Source organism: Marmota monax, unplaced genomic scaffold (assembly GCF_021218885.2).
Source record: "Marmota monax isolate L192 unplaced genomic scaffold, Marmota_monax_Labrador192_F-V1.1 WCK01_AAM20220418_F8-fsc00276, whole genome shotgun sequence".
NCBI classification, from domain to species: Eukaryota; Metazoa; Chordata; class Mammalia; order Rodentia; family Sciuridae; genus Marmota; species Marmota monax.
Window position 1 is genome coordinate 1,394,673 of NW_026695204.1, and position 18,772 is coordinate 1,413,444.

The 18,772-nt window shown below is 35.7% G+C and overlaps 1 non-coding gene across 1 annotated transcript; it reads left to right on the forward strand.

The window, feature by feature from the left end:
- The first annotated feature begins 399 nt into the window (after positions 1-399).
- LOC124083347 (U6 spliceosomal RNA) lies at positions 400-505 on the forward strand. The gene has a single exon (XR_006848698.1). It is a non-coding gene; the product is annotated as a U6 spliceosomal RNA (small nuclear RNA).
- Positions 506-18,772: the final 18,267 nt, after the last annotated feature.

Below are 18,772 nucleotides of genomic sequence, written 5' to 3' on the forward strand. Positions count from 1 at the left end.
TAATTCTGCCTACAGTAACCAGTGCTTGGTTTCCTTCTTTCTTTTTTAAAGGTATTTTATTTTTAATTGACATAATTATATGTTTGTGGCATATATATTTACGACATTGCAGACTTATTATATCAAGCCAATAAACATATTCATCACTTCATGTGCTTATTTTTTGTGATGAGACCATTTCAAGTCTACTTTTTAGTAATATTGAAATATATAGTACATTATTATTAACTATAGTCACCATGCTGTGCAATAGATCACTAAATTTATTCCTTTCATCTGTTTGAAACTTTGTGCCCTTTGACCTTTGAATGTTTATCTCTCCTTACAACTTATAATCACCATTCTAGTGTCTACTCCTATGAATTGGGCATTTTAAGACTATTTTTGTGAGATCATGCAGTTCTTCCTTTCACAGCACATACACTAAATTGGAATGATACAGAGAAGATGAGCATGGCCCCCAGGCAAAGATGACATGAAAATTTGTGAAACATTCCAATTTTTATGTTTAGAGACATTGGAATGAGTAAAGATTTGTTTTGTTTGGATAGGATCCTAAAACAAAAGGAAAAAATAGACAAATGGGATTATAACACACTAAGAAACTCTCTCAGCAAAGAAAATAGAATAAAGGAAAAAAAAACCCTACAGAATAAGAGAAATATTTGCAAACTATATTTCTGATAAGGGGTTAATATCCAAAATATATTCAGAACTTCAAAATTTCAATAAAAATAACCTAATTAAAAAGTGGGCAATAGATCTAAATAGACATTTCTCAAGAGAAGTCATACCAATGGCCCATAGTTCCATGAGAAAATGCTCAATATTGCTAATCATTAGCAAAATGGAAATTGAATCCAAAATGAGATATTGTCTCACTTCGGTAAGAATGACTACTATCCAAAGGACACAAAATAACTAGTACAGGTGAGTATGATGATTTTTCAAAATAGGAAACATAGAACCACCAAATGTTATAGTAATCTTACTTCTGGGTATATACAAAGGAAAGGAAATTAGTACATTAAAGAGATATCTGCAGTCCTATGTTTATTGCAGCACATTAACTTTTACTTTTAGAGGTAGCTGCACATGTTTTCATTAATGACTGTACAAATTTATACCCCTATCAACAGTATGCCAGGATTCCTTTATCTCCCTATCTTCATTAATACTTGTTATCTTTTTGATAATAGTCATTCTAACAAGTGTGAGGTGATATCTCATTCTAGTTTTTATTTGTATATCCCTGGTAATTGGTGATACTAAGCATGTTTCCATATGTCTACTGACCATTCATATGTCTTTTTTGAGAATATGAATAAAATATAAAAGAACCTATGTGTTCAGGTCCTTTGTTCATTTTTCAATTGGGTTATTAGTTTTGTTGCTGAGTTATTTGAATATATTATATAGTTTGGATTTTAGCTTCATACCAAAAAAAAATTTTTATGGTTTGAAATATTGTCTCCCATCCCACAGGTTTTCTCTTCACCGTGTTGATTTTTTCCTTTGCTGTGTAGAAGCTTTAAAGTTTGATACAATCCCATTTGTTTACATTCACTTTTGTTGGCTGTGTTTTTGGAGTTATAAACAAGAAATAAAAACAATTCAAAAATCTCTATGAAATCATAAAAATACCTAAAATGGCCAAAGGAATTTTGAACAAAAAAGCACAAAGCTGGAGGCATTGAGCCCCTTATTTCAAAAATATAGTAATCAGAAAGTATTATTCTGGCACAAAAACAGATACATCAAACAATAAGGATTGAAAGCCCAGAAATAAACCTATGCATCTATGGTCAACTGATTTTCAACAAAGTTGCCAAGAGCAGACAATGGGAAAAGGACAGTTTCTTCTAACATCTCTACTGGGAAAACTATCTAGCCACAGCAGAAGTATGGAAATGGACCATTATCTCCCCTTGTACAAAAGACTCAACTAAGAGTGAATCCAATACACAAAAGTAACAACAGAAAATATAAACCTACTAGAGGAACATGTAGGGAAATAGCTTCAAGATGCTGATTTGGGCAGTCTTCTTGGATATGGCTGTGGTTTCTGCATTAACCTTGATTTCCTCTTCTTGAACAGTTGGGCTGCATGAAATGGGTTGCTTCATGATATTATTTCTCTTTTAGATTATTTTTTTGAGACAATATCTTGCTGTGCTGCTCCCACAGGCCTTGATCTCCTAGGCTCAAGTGAGCTTCCTAAGACATCCTCTCAAGGAGCTGGGATGCCAGCTATATTCTGCTCACTGTGCCAACGCGGTCCTTTCCTTGAAGTTTCCCAGATTGAGATGTTAGACTCTCCAACTTAAAAACATTTTCTAAAAATTAATTAATTGTTCTATTTAAAAGTACTTTCATTGCTTTAAAAATGAAAAAAAATACTACAAGACAGAGTAAATGGGATTCTCCCTCATTTCCAATATCTCACTCCCTTGCCCAGTGATCCCCACCGTTAAGTTTGTTTGTTCTTTCAGTCCTTTACATGTACACACCATATAGCCACACAGACACACAACTACCCAGATTACTTTCTTGCCTATATTTAAAATAATATAGTATAAAATTATTCATATTTTTCTCCAATTTTTACTTAGCAATCTGTTTTATATCACCTGCCCATGTCCATAGTATGGATATCCCCCTAATTCCTTTTTAAAGGTTTCAGATGCCTACAAATCAAGAGACCATTATAAATGTCTTTCTCTTTTGATGGATGTTTAAGTTATTTACAATATTTCGCCATTAAAAAAATGCTGCAATTAGCAGGTGCATATATATATATATATATATACTCTTTTGTAAGCATAAGAGAATAAGACTGGGAGCCAGATTCTTTGAAGTAAAATATCTGAATTAATATGTATATAAATAGTTTCATAAATAGCTTCCTGTTTTCTTCCAAAAATGGTGTGTTAATTTATAATCTCCCTAGGAATTTATGAGGTTGCTTGCTTCTCCACACCATCCACAACTCTTGATATTGTTTGTTGTCAATTTTTCAGTTTATTAGAAAAGCATTATTTTACCTTATTTCTTTTGTATTTCCTTTCCTTTCATTTCTCTCTTTCTCTCTCTCTCTTTGTTCAATAGGGAGATAGTTGCTTTACTTGTTTGTTGACTATCTTTCAATTGAAATATTTAGTCTATTCTAATGTTCCATTTTCCCAGAAATTTTTGTACATCTATTAAACAGTTAAGTCCTGTACATATTTGGAAGTTAATTTTCCATTAGTTTTTTGTTCCTATAAAGCACTTTTTAATTTGTATAGTACTTATAGTTGCAATTACATGCACTGTGACTATTCTAAGCACAATACAGATTTAAAAGGAAACAGGTGTACCATGAATGAAGCTGAAGTGTGTTATAACTGGGTAGAAGATACTGCTGTCTCTACCCCACATCTAATTAATAGACATGACTTTCTTGCTGGAAAGAAATGTGCCCAGCTAAAAAGTTCACTTCTCTCTGGGCGCACTGGTATATGCCTGTAATCCCAGCAGCTCCAGATCCTCACAGGAGGATAGTGAGTTCAAAGCCAGCCTCAACAAAAATGAGGTGCTAAGGAACTCAGTGAGACACTGTCTCTAAATAAAATACAAAATAGGGCTGGAGATGGGGCTCAGTGCCCCTGAGTTTAATCCCCAGTAATTCTCCCCCACATCCCCCAAAAAACTCACTTCCCCATCTTCCTTTGTAGCTACTGTTGGACATGTGGCCTAGTTTTAGATAATAAAATTAAAAGGGAGTCTATGAACAGTGATTCCAGAAAACTCTTCAACAGAAAGAAATTTAGTGGGAAAACTTTTTTCCTCTTTTCCTTTCCCTCTTTCTTCTTCTGGAATGCAATCTTTATTCTCCTAGGTGTGGTAGACATTTGGCAAACAGGAGTATGGAGGCCGCATGCTGAGGATAGCTCCGCAGAACAGCAGGACCCACACCCTGGATGGCATAATGCAACAGCTGCCTCAGACCCAGCCTGCCCACTACTAGACTCACTGTTGCATGAAAAATACTCAACAACAAAAGAAGCACGTGTTTAAGTACTGTTAATCAGGACTAGCTGCACTAGTTAGGAGGGAGTCCAGGTACTCTATTTTATAGATGACAAAAGTGAGATTCTGAACAGGTTTAGTGATAAACAGCTTCTGTGTTCTAATTTAATGCTATTTGTATTCTACAATGATTATCATTTTTCTGAAAAACAATTTGTTGAAATGTTTAAATGATTATTTAGCTATATCTTTGCTAATAGATGGTGGATTTGCATAGTTCTTTGTAGAATTCAAAGAACATCTAGCATGGTATTCTTAATCTTTCCAAATGGTCTTTGCCGCAGTCCGGCTGCAGCAAACTAGCCGGGGGGGGGGGGGGGGGGGGGGAATCAGCTGGTCTTAAAACCTCAATCTTAAGCTTGACTGCATTCATCAAACTCTCCATATTATGTATAGCTGTCATCTATCTTTATGCCTTAAAGAAAGAATAAATTCACAATTGCTTAAAAAGGAAATATTTTCTATTGGATTTTAGTATATCCCATCAAAATGATATTAATAGAAAAATGTTGCAATGGCATTGTCTACTCCTCAAGATAGAGCTAGCCAGTATATTATATATTTATAAAAGAAACTTATTTTTGAACAGGGAAATCAAATTACATTAAAAAGTGAATCTAATAATGTCAAGTTATATAATAAGAATTTCTACTTTTTTTTCCTAACAGACATTTATTGAGCTCTCTTCATACGTTGTTACTGGTTTTTGCTTTAGATGAAAGGATGATTGTGACAATGTCTTCAGCCTCACAGGGATCAAGTTCCAGCTGCCGGCTGATGATTGGCTCACAGCGGCCCCAGCAACATCTAGCTGATTGGCTCCTCTGCGGTGATGCTCATTGGGCTGTTTCCCTGCCCTTTCAGACCACGGAGCTGCTCATTGGGGGACTTTTTTGGCTCCGCCCATGTGACCCAGCCAATCGGCCTCAAGAGCAGGAGGATTGTGGGAGGTGGAGAGAAGCTTGTGTGGGAGAGAGAGGCTTGTGGAAAGCCGGTGGTGGCAGTTGAGGCTCTGAGGGTTTTTCCTGAGAGGCTGTTTTGTTTGGCGTGTGTGGTTCTAAAAATAAAGTTAGTTTCTTTTGACAAGTGGCTCCTGATTGTGCCCAGCCAGACTGCGGCAATCAAGCATAATGAAAAACATAAGTGAATCAATGATTACAGATCACTGAGGACAAATGTGAGAGAGTGTTGGTAAGGAAGGAGAAGAATATCAGGAAGGGAGGAGAATATCAGAATCAAACTGTGTCTGTTAGTGGAGGTAGCCCAGCAGAGGTGATGCCTCAGTTATGTTGCTATGAGAAAGTGAGAGTTAGCCAGGCATAAAAGAAGACCGACATTTCAGCTGCTTACCGTATATTTAACAAAGATATAACACTAGGCAAGCAGGACCAAATTAGGGAAAGCTTTTAATTAGCTTAGTATAGCTGGGATAAAAAGTTCATGTGTGAGGCAAGCAAGAGATGCAGCTAGGAAGCTAGAAAGGGGTAAACCAGAGAGAATATTTTTTAGCCAAGTTAATATCAGTTCCGCATGCAGTTTTGAATAATTACTATGTGCCAGGCAATGTGCTGAGATCTGGATTTCAAAGGCCATAAAACTTTACAGCTTTGGTATAAATTGAGTTTTGGTTATTTATTTTTCCCCCTTGAAGATTCTAGAGATTTCTAGGGCCAAGCTGTGTCTTGAGGCATTCAGGAACAGGACCCTGGAGATGCAATGAAAAGTGAGCTGAGCAGTATTTGGGGTCCTGGGGAGCATTTCTCCACATGGTTTCCCATGGAAAGCTCGTGGGCTACTATTGACTCCTGGCTCTGCTTAGACAGCAACTGATGCTATTTTCTTCCTGGCACTGACATTTAGGGATGGAAAGGAAGCTGGGAATGGAAATGGGAATGGAAAGAAGTTATAGTTAAGTTTCTTTGTTTTTTTAAAGCCTCTAAGACAGCATGTAAGCTAGAAATTTCCCAAGTGAGAGGGCTGGCTATGTTCAGATAGGTAAAGAGCAAGAGGGAAACTGAAGTGAGAGAGAGAAGAAAGTAATTCAAATCAGCATGTTTCTAACTTCAGAAGGACTAAAATCCCTATTTTTTCCTATTGAATATTCAGTTTGGTGGGAATGATTTTGGAAGGGATATTTATTATTAACAGAATTTCCTTGAGATAACAAAAAGCTTCCATACAAATAATGTGAGGTGAGTACAAGTGTGCGTGTTTTCATAAGTGGTTCCCACAAGTAGAAAAGATCAGATCAAAGGAGATCTGATCTCTGTAGAGTTTCTACCACCTCTCTACAGTATGCTTATATCTGCTTATCCACCTTGTAATATAAAGAAAAGCTATTATGAAAGTGTGGTACCTCTTGAGAATTATTGTGAATGTCTTTATGTCTCTGTCAGTGTACATACTCCTAATCCAATCTCTTACTGTTAACATATAACATACTTCAAAAACAGTGATCGACAGCCACATATTCATGCATTTTAGAAAATGCCATTCTGTGCAGTGGTAGTTCTTAGTCTTTTTATCAACTGATACTCAATGTATGATACTCATATGCCTGACTCCTTCCCAGGGTATCTTCAAGATCACTCATTCCTCTCTGATCCATGGATGTTGACTCACAATAGGCTGGGGTGGTGTGGGAGTGGTGGAGGTTCACTGGATTTGGAAAGACAGTAGAATGAATTTGACATAACTTTCATATGTTTATATATGAATACACAATCATTGTAACTCATCACGTACAACCACAAGAATGAAGAATGAGAAGTTATACTCATGTATATGTGATATGTCAAAATACATTCTACTGTCATATATAACTGAAAAGAACAAATTAAAAATATCAGTCATTCCTTACCCATTTAAAAGAGCACATTAGAATGTGAGAAGAAATGTCATATGATATTCTATTTTATAAAAAGAAAACCATTTCCAAGGTAGTACTTGATTACTATTAACAAGTGGTTGAAAACTCTCACAGTTAATGGCTAGCGTAAAATAGGAATACTTTAAGTTTATAGAGGTTTGATTATAAAAACTAGTTATTAATTCTATATGGTAGGCAAATATGAAACAGAAGTAAAGTAAACTACAAAGAGGAGAATAATCTTTCAAACTTTCCCCTTTTTCTATTTGGTTACTTCTCTGACAATTTCTCAAATAAAAATCATTTTAGATAGGATGTTCAAATTGGCTTCCCAGTTGATAATGTAATTGACAGGTAATCACTTTAAGATCCTTACTCCCATCCCACATCACATTCTTATGTCCCAGGATCACATAACATTCAAGTAGTAGCCATAGTGCCCAAATAATTGAAATTATGATGTGTCTTGAAATCAAGTTGCTAGGACTTTTGGATAAGACTAGTCACATCCTGGTATATGGCTTTGCTGAATGATAAGAGTAGCAAAACTGGGAGGGAGAGATTGAAGAATATTCATGATTTTGGTTTATAAGTCTTTGTGAACAATTCTTTGTCTGAACCTGAGCCCTCTATATTTCTTTCTGATCCTGGCTTAAGGAATTAACATTGCTTGACCCCTATGGGGGCTCTGAGGGTTTATTAAGCTACCATGTGAGAAATAAGTTTGAAAGAATAATCTATAACATCACCAAAAGCAAGAATTTTCATTAAAAACAGTTGCTTTAATGCATTTAAAAATTACTATGGCACTATTTAAATTTTTAAACTTTTATGTTGATACTTTAAATACAAACATTTAATGAAAAGTAAAGGTATTATAAATTATGGCTCAGGGAAGATTGTGGAAGAAGAAACTGCCTATTTCTCAATTTTCCTAACTCAATGTGTTATTGTAATTAAAAGAAGTTCCAGGAAAGAAACAAAACTAAAAACCTCAACTTGGCCTTATTCAAAGTTAAAGAATTTGTGTAATTCTGATTTTCCATTCCTTAAGGAATGAAAGAACAATAAATCACAGAGAATAATTTGAAAAATGACAACTTGATAAAGCAGATAAAGGGGCTTCATATTGATACAAATAAAATAAAAAAGGGCTTAACAGAAAACAATTGAAAAGAAACACAAGAATGAATGAGGTCCTATCCCCCAAATAGAGAACATTGTACAACAAAGAGATTCTCTCTGAATCTTGAAAGTTGAAATATTACTATTATCAAAAAGGTACTTTATGTAGCAATCATTACAGACAGAAAAATATAAATAGTTCAACAAAAGTTTTAAGATATTCGTGGATAAACTGATATTTTCAAATGTTGTAGGTACTTCAAATAGCTATGGGAAATAGAACCTTTTTAAATTAATGAGGATCCTGACCTTCTGACACAGTATAGTGAAGGACTGCAGTGTGGCCCCTGGAGTTATATTTAGTTTTTGAATGTTGGTTAACTTCTCTAAATCTCATTTTCATGTGTAAAATAATAAAGTGACACTACATAGCTCATTGGATTGCTGTAAAATTTCAAGCATAGTGCTAAACACATAGGAAGTCAATTAAAATACTAGTTATTGTTATACTATAACAAAACATGTATTTGTTGAAACTTCTCTGAACTTTTGAGGTCAAAGAACCTGCAAAGACTTTCAGACCTACTGTAAAAGTTCAGCTATTGAGCTTGGAGGAAATTGGCAACATCTACCATATTTTAGCCTCTTATATAATATTCCCAAAGGTACAATTTTGAAATTATATAACAATTTTAAAGTCTATTACATGTCCAAATCTGTCATCAATTGTATTTGGCAATATTCACTGACCATAATTTTGTCAACTTCAGTGTTTGTTATAAGAAGCACCCCTGGATATCTTCATTTAAACTTTATTAACTTCTTTGTAAATATTTACTTATCCCTAAACTAGAAAAGAATCTTTTGCCTTGCCCTGGTGATCAAATTCTCTCATTTAAATTTTTTGTCTGAAATGATAGTAAAAGAAGAATGTTGTTTTTCCTTAGCTATTGAAGTTTTTTGAGTGTATTTACTGTAAGTAATGAACTTTAATTACTTTTGCAATTATGGCTTATTTGATTGAATTTTCCACTGACTGCACAAAACATCTGTCCTGCTGGGACCATGCATACTCTCTGATCTGGGTACAAGATGCTGTTAAAATATAGTAACATCTGTAGTCCATTAATTTCTAAAGCAATAGGCAAGTTTGGCTTCCAAAAGGGTTTGGCCAAGTTTATACTTGGGAATTCTCTTTCTTTGCTTCCCATTTAAGTGGACTGAGACAACTCATCTTTCTGCTTTGTTTTAGTCACTACTTAGTGTTTGATGCATAAATATAAATAATTAGATTAGTATTTGATTTGGTGCTCTATTTTATTCTAGATACATTATCTTTCCTCAGAGATAATATAAATAACAACAGTGAGAAGGCACATCATTATAATTTTATGGACACCAGGATGCTGTCACTGGGCTGCTAAATGATATGAAGATTTTCTTGATAATAGCACTTTCATGTGCATCTCTTTGAAGACTAAGTGTAAGGATGCTTGAAAGGTGAGGAAGAGGCTTCCAGGAGAACAAGAAGCTTTTAATTTTGTTTGAAAGTACACTGAAAGACTATCATTACTGTTACTCTTGTTCTTGTTTCTCACAGAAATGTTCTCACTAAATCTCAGGATATATATCTCTCTCAAGGTCCTTTTCTGTACCCTTACACTTCTGAGAAAATAGGTGAAGCATAAGGAAATCACAGAGTAGTAATGATATTGATATAAAGAGGTTCAATGCAGGTACCCATAAAGGTTGCACCTTTCTCATGTAGAGTTTGGAGCCCCTTTGTCTTTTACTCAAATTTGGTTAATGTTTCATGATCAGTAACAAGATCATTTCCATGTTCAAAATAGAAAATACCATCTCCATTAGAAAATTATGGTAGTAGAAATTGCTCCTGTTCACCTGAGTTTTCCAGGACTTCTTTCAGTCCCTTGCCTTGTGTTGGGCCTCTTACTGGTGAGATGTGTTTGGAAGTGATGGATGTCACTTCCAAGGCTTATGTCTCCAGCATTTTCTGTCTTTCCCAAGTCAGCTGTGCAGGTCAAGTGCTCCACATGGCAGAGCTAGATGGTGAGGAGCCTACTTTACCCATCTTAGGAAGAGCTTCCAGTTGGTAAGAAATAATCATTTGGGGGTGTTAAATTTCTGAGATTTACTTTTATTGAGGCAGCCATATTAAATCTGCCCCCAAACTGTCTACTAAGCAATTTATTTAAACTCTGCATAATCCAGTTAGGTAGTTACATTGTACCTATGTAGGCTAACATTGCTTAGGATTATTGTGACTGTTTGATACTTTCTTAATCATGTATTATATCTATTCCTCAGTTCAACAAGATAAAGCACTTAGAGTCACACACATATGTGTAAATATGTGTGAATCAATATGGGAGATATATATTTTATTCAGCAGATCATTGACAAAACTACTGAGAAATTACCTTGGTGAGGTAGGGAGAGGGAGCACCTAGTAGTAGGCTCAGGAAGCCACATGGAAGGATGACTATGTCAGTGGACAGGAGTGAGAACCAGACAATCATCAAGGGTCAAGGAAAGATTGCAGTGACCTGTCAAGGAACATTCCCTGAGAAGGCTTCCAGCAGTACAGAGCAACCATGAGACCCAGAGGGAAAATCATGGCCATGTCAGCACCACTTTGGGACCTGCCAATGCAAACGGCTAGACCTGTATTGAGGGTTCTTTTCTCTCTGTCATAGACAAGGATGAAAACACACTAAGGGAGAAGGGCTGAACCTCTTGAGGAAATCTGATGCACTCTCTCTACCACTTCTGCACTTCCTAAATGGGTTTTAAACATCCTAAAATGTCGACAATGTGTTCATTTCCTGTGGTGGATTTACAGTGTGTGACAGGAAATCCATTTCTTTTCCTGTAGATGCTAAATTCATTACCTTGACACAGAATTCAGACTCACTCTTTGCACTTGCTGCCATAGCAACCAGTATTGGGCATTTTTTTTTCTTTCTATTTTTCCTTCCACTGGAAGCTGCATAGTCAAATGCAACAGTTAAAACTGCATTAAAAATGTTTTTTAAAAGACATCTAACACTGTTATACCAAGGGGTTTTTCATACTGTCTCCATCATAGTTATATTATTCATAAATCTATAACCACATTATAGACCATAGCATTCTAAATTAGCAGAGTTTGTATTTCTTTAAAATCCTTTTATGAGTGAATTTATTTGTTTCCTTTTTATGTTTTTTCATAGCAATGAGAGTTATTTGAAATAATGGAAGAGATAGATTTTTCTTATTCATCCAATAGAATTCTCCGCAGAGCTGTAATTACTATCAGAGGCACATCCTAGACAGGTAATAGACATAAGTGATCCAAATGCTGTTATGGCTCTGAATAATGTCATGCTTAAATTCCACATGGTTTGGTATGTCTTCTGGTTTTGGCTTAAAGAAAGGAAAGAATACCTCAAGCTCATCATGGCAATAAATTTTATTGTTTCCTAAATGACAGAGGGAATAATTAAAAAAATAAATCAAATATATTTCAGGGTCAAATATTTGTGGGGTTAGCTTGGAGTGATGGCTGAAGGGGAGGAGAAAGAACACTTGGCATGCCTGCCTCAGTCTCAGGAGGTCCTATTTTTGAGGATCCATCATGCAAGATGCTCACACATATTGTAAGGGTAGGATCCTGGGCATACATACATCAAGGTCCAGAGAAATCATAACACCAGCAAGGTATATATCTATATTATTGCCAGGCTAGTGACTATATAGCAACAATCACTTGGCATAATACATTCAAAGGGCTCAAGCCACCAATTCCATCTGGTCCAACTTACTTTGATTATTTAATTATTGTTTTAAATGTAGTATCCAGAAACTACTTAGGAGAGTGTTCAAAGAAGAAAGAGCCATGATATTTTACAGCTCAAAGCAGATAGCATATCAGCAATTAACAAAATAATGGTGGTGTATAACTTTTTAAAACCTTGTGTGGGTGGGTGTGTGGGTGTGTATGTATGGGTGTGTGTGTGTTTCCTCCTCATGTTTATATTTACCTGGGCCTACAGCAGAGGTATTTTGCATTTAGTGATTACCTAAATTTCTCTCCATATTCTTTAGGTCTAAAATAAATTCAAGTGCATATAATAGTGTTCCATGCTGGGTACTATGGCACACATCTATAATCCCAGTAACTTGAGAGGCTGATGCAGGAGGATTGGGAGTTTGAGACCATCCTCAGCAATTTAGTAAATCCCTAAAACAACTTAGTGAGACCCTGTATCAAAATAGAAAAATGAAATACAAAGGGGTGGGTGTGTAGCTCAGTGGCAAGTTTCCATGTGGTTCAATACTCAGTACCAAAAATAAATAAATAAAAATAGAAAAATAATAGTATTCTTCTACTCTCACATATCCATTTCTTTTTTCCACATATCGATTATATCTTCCTCCAGCAACTTCCCTTATTAACATTTTGCTTAAAATATATCCACACACAGTCCAAATAAAGCAAATGCTATTGAATAGTAGAGCATTTTAAGCCTCACATTGGGATTATGTTCAACTACCCAAAGTATATGAAGACACTGCATTGATCAGCAACTCTTTCATTAAAATAGTATGATAGTGAATTCGAAGAATATGAGTGAAATTTGTAAGAAAAGTATGATGAGTATAAACTCAGAATCAATAAGTGCTTGACGAACTGTAGACCAGGCAGACATAGCAAGGGCTACAGAAATGAATGGTTCAGAGCACCATTCCTTGGGCAGCTGGTCGAATGGACAAGAACAGCAACAAGATTTAGAAAATATGCCACCAATTACATGTGCTAGCAGGAGCTCAGGTGAATTTACTAGTAACTAACTAAATGAGAAAAGCTTCACATGAGAGTGGGACTTGATAGATGCAGCCAAAGGAAGAGCTCATGGTTGAAAAACAGTGGTGGCTAAGGAAGAGGTATTCTAAGAAGTGAGTAATACAAGAACTGTGACAAATTCATCAGAAAGAGCTAAACACAAGTTCTGGTTGGATTAGGGTGGGACATGTGTAAAAATGATGCTTTCAGGAAATAGAATGAGGAAAATTCAGTGTATTGGCTGTCTGGGGAATGTGGATGGGTCGAATATCCAGGAAATTTACAAGGGTTGTTGTCCCAAAATCATGAGCAAAGAAAGAATATACTTATTTTAGGTTAAAAAGTTGATAAAATTGAATGATTAAATGCAAAGCATACATATATAAATAATTTTAAATTCAGTATTTTGTAATAGGAAAGAAGTTATTTGTAGTTTATATCTTTCATTTTCTTTAAGAGCACCATCCCCACCCCTGCATTTTATTTTTTAATGAGACAATTTCAGGGAAACTATGATGCTAAAAATATTTTCATAGTAATGCAAAGGTGTTCTATTTGCCTGGGTTTATAACTGTTATTTTTAAGCAAATTTATAAATATTTAAAGATATTCTTAATTTCTATTTGCCATAGGTAAATAGTGATGTTATAATCTATTTAAAATCTCTTTGGCATTCTCAGTAGCTTTTAAGAGTATATAGGGATCAGGAGGCCAATAAGGGTGAGAACTTTTGGTGTTTTTCAAAGTATTTGTGCTGCTTTACCCATCAATGTGGAAAAGTAGAGCTAAGCTCTCTGATACTGAATGAATACTCCTATAATCAAATCCTAAAATGGAGAGTGTAAGCTTTGAGTGATTTAGTGATAAAACCAAGTCAGTTTTTTTTTTTTCAATCAAACTGTGTAAGAAAACTGTCACCCTTCAGCACCCACCAGTTTTAAACACACCTATTTTTATATTGTATGAGTTTTATAACATTTAATAAAACTTCTTCCTTCTTCTTCAATAGTGCTACATTCATTTTTCGGCATGTTGACTGGAAAAATTCTATCTTGATAATTATATCTGGCACAGGAATTAATACAGGTGATATCCACTGCTTTGCATTTTACCTTGATCTCCTAGCAAATAAAGATAGATAATAACCTGAGATTGGCAAATAACAACTTAATTAGGAATGTAAAACATGGAGGCATGGCATAGCATACCCCTATCAATAAAGATATGGCATTTATGGTTTTTATCCATGCAGGAAATTCATCTGCTGTCAATTAACTGGAAATGTTCAGAACAAGCACATAGGAACACAAACTAAATTCCTTGATATGCTTCTCAATAATTGTTTTAAGGCATAATTCTGACAGATCACATTCATGCAGATGAACAGCAGAATTAAATATTTCTCTGACTCATTACAAACCAACAGGGCTCTGAAATAGAAATCCTACTGGGGGAAGGACACGCAGAGGAGACAGCGACAACCAAGCCTTGCTACCACAACATGGCTGCCCACGGATTCTCTTGAGAGGCCAGGCCCTGTGTTTCACCAAATACAGATTTATATGTACATTTGTGTTGTTTCCTCATGTTCGTTTGAGAGGCCATTCCACTGATACATGCCTAGCTTTCCCAGTCTCAAGAATATTTTGGATACCCAAATGCATAGTCCACAAAATAACAGAATTGAAGTGCCCAAATCATGAAAAACAAGAGCTGAAGAACTGTTCCAGATTAAGGGGACTGAAGAGATGTAAAAAGAATGTGGAAATTATTTGTGCTATTTTTTTTACATTTTAACTATAGAGACATTCACTAATAGACTTATATATCTGTGTGGGAAATGATTAAGAATGCAGTTTTTGATATCAGAATTCCTGGGTTTAAATCCCAAATCTATTACCTGTTAGCAGTATAACTTTCAAATTAATTACTCTAACTGCTTCAGTTTCCTCATCTTTAAAATGGAGAAAATAATGCCTCTTACCCATTAGTTTGTCGTGAATATTAAATGCATTAATATAAATAAGGTGCTTAGAAAAATGTTAACTTTTACAAATATTTGTTAGAATTATGAGCATTATTTTTTTCTATACCAATTGTTGTGCATGAAATATTAGAATGAACTATAATATTATTCTATCTCTAGGTAAATGTCAATCTATCTATCATCTATCTCCATCTAGTTGCTAGCTATGCAGAATCTTTGATAAAGCAAATAGATATAGTGATGGCATGTCTGCCATTGCTCCAGGAGATCACAGGAGTAGACAGGTTAAGAGATCAGAGAAAACTGTTAATGAGACATTCTAGGAGACTTGACCTTCTGGCAAGGCAACTCACTAATAGCTCAAGACAGAGAGTGTTTCTGAGAAGTAATGTGATATGTGAGACATGAATTTCTACTCCGTATACAGGTCCAAGAAAACTTTTTTAATCTCTTGAAAATGTTATTTTTTTACATATACATCTACCTGTTTTGAACTATTATAGCTCAGCATATGAGAGGAGAATGTGGTCCAAATTAGCATTAGAAACATTGACATCAACAGAACAGGACCTGCAAGGATGGGAGGGGATTCTAATAATGGAAGCCATTTAGTTGAGGGTGATATGCTGTGGGAACATTGAACCTGAGATCATAAAATACAGTTGATCTGGTGCAGTGTAGCTCTCACCCTGTGGCTTTGCTCTTAAGACCAGCTGTGGTACATCGTACTCACCAAATTTTATATCCCTAATTTTGCTCGTTTCTCAGAACTTTGAGAAATGTTGAAACTTTCTATTAGGCCATGAAATCAACATAACAAAGTGTAAGAATTAGATCATCAAAACCAAATAGATTTACTGGTTCATTCCTTACTTTCAGTACTGTCCTCATCTATTCTTCAGAGATAGCCGAGACAAAACAAGGCTGCGTCCACCAGGGTCCACCAGCAACGGGAGCAAGGGCCAGCATCTCATTGGGGGATTCTTCTTCCTGCTGAGGAGGATATAAACTTAGTCTCAAATAATTAGTGAAGAACAAAACACAAATAGTCAGAAACATATTTACATAAAGTGGAGCCCCTGATATGTCTAGTCACATGGGTGCTGGATCTAGACAAAAGAAAGATGGCTCCAGTGGTTTATTTAAGGGGGTACATCAAAGGCAGGGATAAGGTTTCAAGGGCAGAGTCTTGCTTCCTGATGTCTTGCAGTCAGCAGGTTGATTGACATTTTGGCAGGTCACATCCATCTCAGGTGCTATGTGGGCCATGACAGAGCAGGATAGAAATTCACAATCTCTGGGCAGTTGATCAGAGAAAATGTCCAATAGTTAAAAGATGCTTCTATCCACTAGGCTTTGATGACCCACACGCAACTCATGGACAATGGCTTGTGATACACTAGGAAACAGGAATCACTAGACACTATAAACTGAGGGAGAAAACTCAAGAGTTTACTCTACCCCGGGGGTAGAGAGGCACAGAGGGGAGGTAGTATTTGTAGAACTCAGAACTAAGGTTTGTCTGTGTGATCAATGACTCAGTATCATTAAGATAGGTGGTATGTGGCAGGGAACTAGAACCATGTAAAATGTTGCTGAGGTATGTAAAAAGACGAAGAAATACTTTGTGTCTCCCCTCCTTCCAACTGTAATTTTCCACTAGTGTCTCTGGCTCGTTAATTATGCCAGAAAGCCAGTTTGCAAAGGGACCTAGTAAATGTGGTTTGTAGGAATAGGGTATGAATGAGTCTGCTTGCAAACAGGCAATGACCACCACCACATCTCTTTCCATGTCTGAAATAACAAACAGAAGTCACGTGACTGCTTGACATATGTGCTGTTTTAGAAGAAGTTTCCCCTCCCAGGTGCTGTTTTCTTAATTTTTCAGAGGAAGTCACTTAAGCAGTTATTATTATCTCAACCTTGTAGATGAGAAGACAGGATCTGGGAAAGGTTCTGGTCTATGTCTGTGATTGCAGAGCCGGAAGGGAACAGAGGCCACCTGGTTCCATGCCTACTTATCTTCCTTTCCTCTATATCTGTTCAACTCTTAAAAATCTTGTTTTGTATTTTGGCGGAACTGTAGAGTTTAAATCTCTGAGGCTAAAATAGATAACAGAATTCATGCAATTTGATTTTAAAGATGCATAACCTATGGTCTGGAAATGTTTTCTTGATAGAAATGGGAACTATAACTCAGAGTTTACTTAAAAAGTTGAGTAATTACATCACTAACCTAAAGGCTCTCTGTTCTCTCTACATAAAGTCACTGAAGAATCTCAATGAGGATGAGAATGAAGAGCTCTGGTGGAAGGAATTTGCCTTGAGAAGTCAAGGGGACACCTATGTGCATGTGAAGTCACCTCTGTTTTTTCTGAAGTAGAGAGATGGACTATATGCTAAGGTCAAAAGGGAGGGAGGACGATGGGACATCAAGAGTATGACATATGTTTGAACTGTCTGCTGAGGAAATGGGAAGTGAGTGTAACTAGGAATGCACACAATGACTCATATGTAATGGAACATTGAAGACCTATTCATAGCAGCCAAGGGTGAATGGGTCAAATGTGAGGTGGCATCAGTCAGCAGGCTTTCTTCAATAGTGCTTATGGTTCTGGACAAGAACTAAGAAAGTGTGTTTTTAAACTGATCTAGCATTGTAGAAATGGTCTGATAGGTGAGGCAGACTGGTTAGAAAGTGAGTAAACTGTGCTTTCTTCACATAGGCTGGAGAAAATGGATGTCGGAGAACGGTTGTATCAGAAAGTAAAAGCCTCATGAGCCAGGGGTGTGGCTCAATGATGGAGTACTTGATTAGCATACATGAAGCCCTGGGCTCCATCCCCAGTTCTGCCAAAAAGTCTCTCTGGAGTTTAAATTTTGATTTAATGAAAAACTTATTAGAAGACGTGAATGGGTAGAAGGCTGAAATCAGAATGTGATTTCTAAGTTGTTTTCAGAACTGTGAAGTTCAATACAGAAGCTGACAACTGTAAAATTGGGATGTGCAATAAATGTAAAATGTAGACCAGACTTTGAAGACTTAAAATTAAAAAAGAATGTAAAACATGTAAATATTTTTCAAACTTAATCTATATTTAAATGATACTATTTAGGCAATATTTGCACAAATAAAATGTCAGTAAAATTAATTTTACCTTTTTCTTAGTGTGGCTACTAGAAAAGTTAAAATTATGTATATGAGTTACATTATATTACTATTGAATGGCACTGTTTTAGCAGTTGCATAGTTAAAGATTCAAGACAGCTTTTTAAAGTGTGTCTGAATAGGTCATTTAATGGAATTGTATGGCATATTGGCCAATATTGGAAATAGAAAATTGCCACAGTACAAAGTATATAAAATATTTTTATGTATTAATTACCATTGCTTAATTTAAATAAGAAGAGTTTTCCTAGTTTTGCACCAAAGTTTTGAAAACAAGTTCAGTTGCAAATAGTTTAATATGTTTATATTAAAGAAACACACTGAACAGTTTCCTATGTTTTGTCTTTATAGTAATAAGTTAATTCTATACCCACAATCATGAGTTGGCAATATAAAAATGATCATTTTGTGTCTGTCACACAGTGCTCAATATTCAAATTGAATATGTGTCCAGAAATTTAGAGAGATTTCTCACTAATACTACTTTCAATGCTGCTAACAAGCACTTTTCACTCAAAGTAGACTTTAGAGATAAATGCAAATGGCTTCTGAACTGATTTTTTTAGTTGCATTTATCTTTGTAAGTTGTATGGATGTAGCTTCAAAATAAGCCCCTTCTCCATATGATTAAGTGATCTTCAATAAGGGTGCCAAGATCCCCTGATGGGGAGAGGACAGTCTCTTCAATAAAAGCAATGGGAAACT